The sequence below is a fragment of the Anthonomus grandis genome, chromosome 22, assembly GCF_022605725.1.
Source record: "Anthonomus grandis grandis chromosome 22, icAntGran1.3, whole genome shotgun sequence".
Classification (NCBI taxonomy): domain Eukaryota; kingdom Metazoa; phylum Arthropoda; class Insecta; order Coleoptera; family Curculionidae; genus Anthonomus; species Anthonomus grandis.
This window is the reverse complement of record NC_065567.1, coordinates 9,502,671-9,513,130: the sequence shown is the minus strand read 5'-3', so window position 1 is coordinate 9,513,130 and position 10,460 is coordinate 9,502,671.

Genomic DNA, 10,460 nt, shown 5'->3' with positions numbered 1-10,460 from the left:
CACAAAACACAAAACGTAATATGCGTTTGACGTTGACGTTTTACGCCTATGAAAACTAGGGATGGGCAAATAGGAGTTATCGATCGTTCACAGACCTCGATGCCATGAATGTTTTATACAGGGTGTTTCAGAACTATGGGATTAAACTTCTGGGGGTTGTTCAGTGCAACAGAAGAATCCATTTGAGTATAGGAACCCATGTCCGGAAATGCGTCACTACGCCACTACGGCCCTAAGACGCGTTAAAATTTATAAAAAACATGAATTAATAATAATACAAAAAGTTTATTGCGGTTCATCGGCGGCTCGCTGAAACAGGCATGTTTAAGACCAAGATGCATGATACTGGTGTTGCTCGAACCGTAAGAACGGTCGAATTTGAAGAAGAGGTGCTTCAGCGAGTTGCCGATGAACCATCAAATAGCACACGTGACGTCGCTAAGAATATGAATACGAGTAACGCTTCTGTCTGGCGGGTACTACACGAGCAACAACTCCATCCTTACCACTTCCAGAAAGTTCAAGGTATGACTGCAGCCGATTATCATCCTAGAGTTCAATTTTGTCGATGGCTTCTGGATCACATCATTGCACACGATGAAGTCTCATTCACAAGAGACGGTATTTTTAAAAGTAGGAATAGCCATGTTTGGGACGAAGAAAATCCTTATGCAATTTTTCCAAGAAAACATCAGAATCGTTGGTCTGTCAACTGTCTTCTACCGGTTAACAGGACCTATTTGTCTGCGTTTCTAGGAGGAAGTTCTCCCAGAACTCCTTGAAAATGCTCCACTAAAGACAGCAAATGTGGTTTCAGCATGATGAAGCGCCAGCTCACTTTGCTGTATAAGTACGCGAGTATTTGGCTCACATTTTGGGCACCGTGGGATTGCCAGAGGTGGAGCAGTTTCTTGGCCTCCTAGGTCATTCGATTTCTTCTTGTGGGGACATAAAAAGTCTTTAGTCTACGAAACTCCAGTAGAATCAGAGCTAGAATTATTAATTGGACGAATAACAGCAGCATTTAAAATCATTCAAAGCGAGGATTAAATGTTTAGTGTAGTCCGCCAAAATCATTTGGGCATTTAAATCGGTGTATTGAGGTTGGAGGAAGACATTTTGAACAATTGTTGTGATGGTATCATATACAAAAGGTAAAAATAAATGCATCAGATCCTATTTAGGTAATTAATATTTTTTCTAAATTTAAAGGCGTCTTAGCGCCGTAGTGACACATTTCCGGACATGGGTTCCTATACTCAAATGGATTCTACTGTTGCACTGAACAACCCCTAGAAGTTTGATCCCATAGTTCTGAAACACCCTGTATAGGAATATTGAGATTTTATGTTAGATGTTAGAAAGAGCCTAAATTGATTCGTACTAACTAATCTACATAATATCGTTTTAAGTTTCAGCATAAAGACTAGTTGTAAAGCTACTTTCTTTTAAAGTTATTTCTTTTTTAAGGTTTCTTTTAAAGTTATTTCGTCGAATTGTTTTTATATATTATAATAGTTAAATATAAACACATTGTAGATAACATTTTACAAATTATTTATCTGTAGAGAGGGTAAGTGATTCATTCTTAACACATTAATCATGCGCTTTTTAATATACAGTACCGAGCAAAAGTAAAGAAACATTTATAATACTACACCAAACTAGATAATAAAAATAAAACATAAACAATATAGTTCTACTTATTATAAAGCCATATGTAAATTAATAAAAAAAACAGGGAGCAAAAATAGAGAAACACATATTTAAAGAAAATATATAACAACAAATTAATATTTAGTTGCATATCCCTTATTTTTAATAACTGCAAGGCATCTCCTTTTCATAGATCCAATCAGATTCCCTAAGGTCTCCTTGGGTACAGAATGCCATGCAGCTTCAACTGCTTCGAACAACTCGTCTCCATTTTTAAATTTTTCGGGATATTCCTTACGAATTTTTTTGTCTACTAAATAGAGAATCTATGGGATTAAGGTCAGGACTCAGAGCTGGCCACTTAACAACAGTTATTTTTTTGTCCTCAAAAAATTTTTTTTATAATTTTAGCTGTATGCTTCGGATCATTGTCGTGTTAAAACCTCCATTGCAATGGCATGTTTTCCTCTGCATATGGCAACATACTATCAGTTAATATTTCTAAATATTTAAACCGATCCATAATCCCAATAATTTTGACAATGGGGCCCATTTCCATACCAGAGAAACGACCCCACACCTGTACATTTCCCCCTCCGTGCTTAATAGTGCCCAAAGCATACTTTGGATCAACTGTTTTATTTTTAGGACGCCTGACCCATAAAATACCATTAGAAGAAAATAAATTAAACTTACTTTCATCCGAAAATAATACTGTATTCCATCTTGCTTCTGACCAGTTTAAACGGTCATGTGCAAATTGAAGTCGGGCGGTTCAATTCTTCTTCGAAATGAAGGGTTTCTTGGATGGTTTTCTTGCCCGCAAGCCACTGTCCCTTAACTTAAACGTCTTCGAACTCTATGGACACTAATATTTACATCGTCTAGTTGAGATTTTATATCCACTGCTGTGTTAAATGCATTTTTAAGAGCTAAGGATTTAATCTTCTCGTCAACTCTAGGCGTCGTTTTTCTAGGCCTACCAGTTTTAGGTGGACTTATTAATGAGTTCCTAATGCGGTGTAACTTTATGGTTTTGGAAACGACTGAGCGGTTTAATCCTAACTGCTTAGCAATGATTGCTTGCTTAACACCCGATTGATATTTTGATATTATCAACTGTTTTATACATAACGCCAAAGTAATACCTCGAGGCATATTTACAGGTTATTCTTTATTAATTAACAAAATATTATTGTGTATTGCTTTCAATAAGCAAACATAAACTAAGAACTTTAAACATGTTTCTCTACTTTTGCTCCTCATAAAATAAGGATAAGCAAATAGATTTAGCAATAGTTTTTGTTGCAAGAATTTAAAAATACCAAATATGTTTTTGCATTCCTTTGAACCTAAAGAAATAATGTGAGTATTTGTTTATTGGCAATAGTCGATTACTCTGGCTTTATATTTATTAAATAAAATGTTTCTCCACTTTTGCTCGGTACTGTATGTACATATTCATCCAACAAATTCGAGATTAGGTTACAAAAAACTATCGGTCATATATTTTACATCAAGAAATATTAACAGATCGTTTTAGACACGTCACGAAACAATAGAAATATAATATGTACATAATATACACGAAACAATAAAAACAGACATGATGATGTTCGCAAGAACATCCATGAGCCATGTGTAAGTTATGTTTTATATATACAGATACAGGGCAAACTAGACAGTGATTGGCCACCATATAGTTATTTTCTTTGTTTTAATACGGATCATAACCTCAAAGTTATTCACAGTTGTCCTAAAATTAAAGACCCCTTTCCCCATAATTTCAAAAATACTAATGCGATCAAATTATTTCTTTTAAATTTAATAAAAATAATATTTTAATTTAAAAATATTATTCTTATGGGATGTTTAAAAATTTATATCTCAATAACTGCTTAAGATAGACCCATTAAATAGGGTGTCTCATTTAAAAAATACACTTTTTAAAATAAATAGAAAACCCTCTTAATCAGTAGAAAAAATACTTTTAACTGACTTTATATCTATGATGATAAAAAAGTTAGCAATGGTGCGCACTTAACTTAGAACCCTTTACAATATAGATATGTACCTATAATTATTAGGTGGTATACTGCTTTTTAAAAAAAAAACACAGAATTAATTTTACCATTTTTAATTAATTCCTAACTAAAAAAGGTATTTTACGCTATTTTAAAATTTAAAATCTAAAATACAAGATACTGTATCCTACACTAATACAAAGCCATTTTTTCTCAACTTCAGATCCCCAAAGTGCAAGAAGGAGCAAAAATATGAGAAAAAGTATAAAGAAGATGTTAAAGCACTGGAAGCAATTAATAATAGAATGTCACAACAAAAAGCCTCTCAAATCTTTAAAGTACCGCGGCAAACTTTACAATTTAGAAAAAGTGAATAATTCCATAGACATTTTAAGACCAGTTTGGGCCCGGCTACCATTCTTACAGTCGAAGAAGAGGCGAGATTGGAAGAATGGATATTAAACAGCTACCAAAAAGGATTTCCATTCAGAAAATAGACATCCAATTATCTGTTAAAGAATTCTTAGACTTAAATCCCCGTGAAAACAAATTTCCAGAAAATTTACCCGGAGACGTCTGGTATCCGCATTTTTAAAATTCATCCGACTTTTACTGAACATACGCCAGAGGCAGTTAAATCTACCAGCTCAGTGGTCTCAGAAGGAGATATCCGTAAATATTTTTAACAATTAAAAAATATTTAAAAAGTAAAAGCATAGATCATATACTTAATGATCCCAAAAAATTTTTCAATGGCGACGAAACATTTTTTTACCTTTACCCAAAAATTTATATTTTAATTAAAAGTTATAAGTTATAATATCGATGGTCACTCCATGCACCAGAGGCTTAAAATCAGTCAATTCTGTACCCAGCTGGCAATAGTATTAATTGTGCTCTATCCTAACGCTACCAGAATAATGCAGCCCGCAGATCTTTCTGCTTTCAAACCTTTAAAAACAGGATGGAAAAAAGCTGTATTAGAATTTATAAGAAGAAACCCTAATGAATCACTAACCAAAAAAAAGTTTGCTCCACTGTTTAAAGGTGTTATAGAAGAATACACGAGAGTTGACACTAAAAAAAATGGATTTCGAGCGAGTGCCATACATCCTTGGAATCCGTCATCTATTGATTTTAGTAAATGTCTTGGTTCAAAAAATACGAATGAGGTACCACAAATAAACAAATGGAAGAAATCAACCTAACTAATACCTCATCGATTACATACGATCAGTTCAAAAATATAGTTGGAGAATAACGTTAAAATCTTTGAAATGATGGATCAGTTCGATGAAAATAGTCGAAGATATTTTACATATAGAACGAGCTTTGGAAGGGATTTTTTAAATAAGCAAACAACCGAGAATAAAGCAAAAGATATTTATCTGACAGAATTTACAAATGTAAACAAGAAATGTTATCTTCAGTGAGGGAAAATATGGAAACAAACAAAATAATATCAGTCTTCGCGTTTTCGTGGTTTAGCCCAAGACGCCCGAAAGAAAAGCAAAGCGAAAGATGACCTTTTATTCTTACAAGTACTAATTGGAAATACATTCAGCTGGAAAAAATGGAATGCCAAAAGACAAGAACAAGAAAGAAAAGAAGCCCGAAAATCAGAGAGAACTAAAGAAAAACAAAGTAAATATTACTTGCAGGCGAAAATGATTAAGAAAAAGAAAACACAGAAAGTAAAAGGTTCCGGTATGGTAAAAGACAGTGCAGTTAAAAAGAGTGGTTTCAAGTCTGAAACACTGGACACAGAAGAGGTTTTAAGTACGAAATTAACAATTTTGCAACCAGACTCCGAGAGTGAAGATGAAAGCCAGCAAATAGAAGAGTTTACTAATAACCAAACTGCTGTTGGATAAATTTGGTTTCATTTGTACCCATAACACAACTAACGTTATAAAGGGAATTTATTGCAATGGATGTAAAAGAACATATCACAATAAGCGTATTGTAAAAATAGACTTTCTCTTTTATTGTAAAACCTGTAGTAGTACCTTTAAGCAATACTTATTTGTAAAATATTTTTGAATAAAAACCTACTTGTTTTTTTAATCTTACAAACATTTATACAGGGTGGCCCATCGATAACAGATGTTTGAAATTGCCAACTTGAGTGTTCACAGTATGACAGCTTGTCAAAGATTTTGAAACAATATCAAAGTTTAATACTTTTAGCGGTAGTTTTTAGAAGTTCTTGATTTATAAAACAAAAACGCTCGCATCCGTCAATTCTTTATTTTAGAAAAACGATTTTTTGTTGAAATTTTTAACCCCGCAACTTCAACCCCTTAGCGAGGGCGAAATTCACCATTATTTTTCAAATGGGAAGGGGTGTGTTGTGATACATCTTTTAAAAGATCATTCATTTTTTTTTACAATAGCGCTTTGTTTTTTAAATTTAAGCTACGCATCGCCAAGCAATGGAATTCTAAACATTTTACTGGATATTTTAGGTGTTTGAGCAAAAAATTGTTTTTAAATTATCAAAAATCAGTCAACAATCCGATTTTATCTTTAGTAAACAAGTTGATGTGAATTAGTTATTTCTGTGCTTTTCTTTCGATTCGATAAAAATGGTTTATTCTATTGCGGAGAGAGTGGAAATTATTGAATTATACTTTATAAACAATCAATGTGTAAGATTAACGGCAACTTTGTTTAATGAGAGACATGCAGATAAACACGTATGATGTACGTGGTTACATTCTAGAGTTAGTGGCGAAATTTTGGGAAACTGGTTCGGTGGCAAATAAAAAACGGAATATTGAAAATCCAGTGGGAATTAAATTAGGCAGTAGAAGTCGATGTACTCGGTGAAGTTAGTATGAACCCTACATTAAGTACCAGAAAACTTTCTCTTGTAACGGGAATCTCGCGGACCACTGTACAGACAATTCTAAAACATAATAAATGTAAATTTAACTTCTGCAAGAATTAAATGAAGATTATCACGACCGCCGTTTACAGTTTTGTGAAATAATGTCCGAACTAATTTCAAATAAGCCTATAACATTTAAAAGATAGTTATATCTGTAAAAACATCTGTTACTGTAACAAAGCGGTTCTAATTCTCTCATTCCTTTCAAAGAACAGAAAAAATTATTTTTTTTTTCAATTTTCATATAATTTACCAGATAAGAAAAAAAACATATTTTTGTTTAAAAAATATTTCGTAGAAAACAATAATTATTGTTATATCAAAATGCGTTAAATGAGTGTCAAATCAAATTTGCCGAAAATAACGAAAGGTTACGGGTTAATTAGCATCACGCGCTTCCCGTCAAAATCTCTCTGTCTTTTAATTGCTCTAGTGGCCGCCAAAGAAAGTCTTATCACATCTAAATTTTGCCAACGACCACCCACGGCAATTTCTTTTAATTATTGAATCATTTTTTTTTTTTTTGGTCAAACCAAGCCACCACACGTCAGTGTAGAGGATATACATTGAATAACTAAAAGTTAGTTTGTGCCCGCGAATTACCAAAACCAGACTACAAGATAAACATGTAGACCTTATTGTTTTTTTTTTAAGATTTTTCTGGCTATTGTCGCTATTGTACCATTTTATTTTCTTTTTATTTTATTTATTTTTTTCTTTTTCTTTTCTCTCTATATTTTCTCTGTTCCGATCTTGATATTTTTTAAATTTTTGTCTTTACATTTAAATCACTCTAGTAGAAACGATGATTTACCCTGAGAACCGTTACATTAATCCTCGCCCTTTATACACCTATAAATCTAGTAAATACTTATAAAGCCCAACTAAATACTAATCTTGATATTAGTATTTTGTTTTGTATCTTTTTGTAACTTTGACATTTTTATTTACTACTCTTATACTCTGTTTTTGTTTATCTCTATTTTCTCCAATTTTGTAACTTCCTTAAATAAAATATTTTCTTTTAATTTTAAAATAAAGCTTTTAATGTCTTTTACCCTGATTATATTATTCCCTAGGGATTAAATAGGCAGGTAACTGAACACTTGCGGGTACGAATAACTTGGTGGCAAGAACCCGATTTAACGATCAAATCTATAATAAATAAACTAAACGCATAATCTGCTCCGTCGGGATCAGCAATGATCCCTGGTGGCACGCTACCTCTGTCTGAAAATCGTTAATAAAGTCTCCGAGTAACCTAGATTTAATTCTAGCGGTTACATTACTTCTCAGACGAATGTTCATTTTTTCTCAATGGCACTGTCAATATTGCCGGTACTGGTCCGACATGAATTTAAGGATCTACCATGAGGTATTCGTACTCAACACCCTCAAAAATGAAACGTTTAGGGTTGGTATTTTTGGTGATCACGTTAGTAGATCATTTTTCTTACCGGGAAATTTAAATGGAGATACGTACTTAGACCTTTTGGAGAATACTGTTAACCCAGCATCAATTTAAATAAACGACCAACGCTACCATGAAGAAAATGCGATATTTCAGCAAGGGCTCCTCCCCATTATGCATTACCGGTACGGCAGTTTCTGGATGAAATGTCTTTCCTGGTAGATGGATTGGGAGAAGGGGTGCTATCGAATGGCCCGCGAGATCACCCGATTTATCTCCTCTTGATTTCTTTTTCTGGGGACATATGAAATCAAAAATTTATGTGACTCAACCTGAATCGTTAGATGATTTACGGAACTGCATCATTCATGAATTCCAACAAATAACACCCGATATTATTCGGCGAGATTAAGACTTTAAACAGTTACTGTACTATTGTATGAAGGTAAACGGCGAACATTTTCAACATTTAATAAAATAATGCGTAAGTACTAGTCAATAAAACTAAATTAGATTTCTCTGGAACCCGCAACTCAAATTTAAAAAACAAAGCACTATTGTAAAGAAAATCGAACGCCCTTTTAAAAGATGTATCACAACACACCCCTTTCGCATTGAAAAAATAAGGGTAAATGTCACCCCCGCTAAGGGGTTTGAAGTTGTGGGGTTAAAAATTTAAACAAAAAATCGCTTTTCCAAAATCAAAAAATATCCCCTTAAAATCAAAAATCTATGGGTCCGAGAATTTTTTTAAAAAGGACCCCAAACGTAGCTGAATTGTTTTCGATCGGCCACCCTGTATAAATAGTAATTAAAAAAAAACTGGTTAGAACTCTCCATTAAAGGACAAAATCACAAAAATATATCCATAAATTTGATTTAAATCTGAATAAACGACTTTATTTGCAGTAAGTTTCTTAAGTGGCCAATCACTGTATATTGATCCTCCTATTGATGTAGAACCAAGTAGAATATGTAACCAGACATCCTCTGATCCATAGGAAACCGTCCGACTTTATATCAGCTGTTACTCGTGATTCTGGAATTATCGCGGTGACGCAAGGCAACACACCGCACGGCATTTCTGGAGACACGTGGAAAGCTCTGGCGAATCTTCCGGAACAGTTTTTGCCGCTGGGAGGCTAGTTCAAGTCGGAATATTGGCCCGACTTTTAAATCAACTTGAATAGTAGTAAATAAATACAGGATAAACATGACTCAACAATTTATTTTTCAAGATTTTCAGCGTGGACTGTTTTGTCTCGGACACCCTGATATATACCTATTAAGTTTATATGTATACAGGGTGACAATTTAACGACTTGAAATGGTTTTATATTAAAAACGAAAAACTGAATAAAAAACGGTGAAAACAGTTTCTATAAAACAAAGGGGAAACAAAAACAAGCATATTATCTCACCCTTATCTGCAACCTCTTGGACAGGGTGAGATCGGTCAAACCTTTAAGAAGTTAAACCAGACTATTGCAAAAACAATTGGACGCCCACCATTATCTTTATTTTTGAAATAACTGATTTTTTTTTTTACAAAAATGATAAATAAATTGGTTCTTTTTAAAAATTAACTAATATATAGATAAACATAATAGCTACATAAAACAAAAATGTTTAGCTATTATGCAAAATTTGAAGAAAATGCTATTTTAAAGTTTAAGATACCAGTTTCGCCCTCTGGTGGTTATTTTTAGAACTCGAAAATTTTCCAGCGATTCTTCATGACCGATTTACCGAATAATTTTTTTACCTTTAAGTCATGCGACGAACGGTTCCCGGTACACATTTTTCCACTCGTATATTAATTCCTTCCAAACCAAACAACTTTAGCTAACTTTGCCCTGTTGTGTAGATTGTACAGAAAAGTAATTTCGTAGGTACCTACTAAAAGAGTTTTTTGTGAAATGGAATTGTCAGATTCCACAATTTTCTATAGCAAATCCTTTAAATTTGTATTTGTAAATGGTGTACATAAGATAGCCCCAAAAATAAAAGTAATTTGGGGATAAATCTGGAGATCTGGGCCATTTACTATCGCCAGTCTCACAAATAAGCCGGTTAAGAAAATTATTTGTTAAAAATTCTTTTACCTTAATCGCATTATAAGCAAGACAGCCGTCTTGTTGAAAATAGACCGATCCCTTTTCGTCAACCCCAGAATCACCCACCCCTACGCCTCCACTCCCAATGCGCGGTCTCCACTGAGTCGGCCCGTCGTTTTAATAAAGGCTTGCACGTTGTCCCAGTCCAGATCTTTAAGATCTTTCCGTTGGAGTGTCGTTGCTCTGAAAATTTTCCTACTCAGGCGACTCCACCTATCACAGATACCTAGTATGTGGTATGAAGTTTCCTCCTCTGTACCGCAATTAGGACAAAGTGGGCTTTCTCTTATACCAAGGTGTAGATGCTTGTTTAGACTGTTGTGCCCGGTTAGGATTCCCACCAAGTCTTTGATACTTTG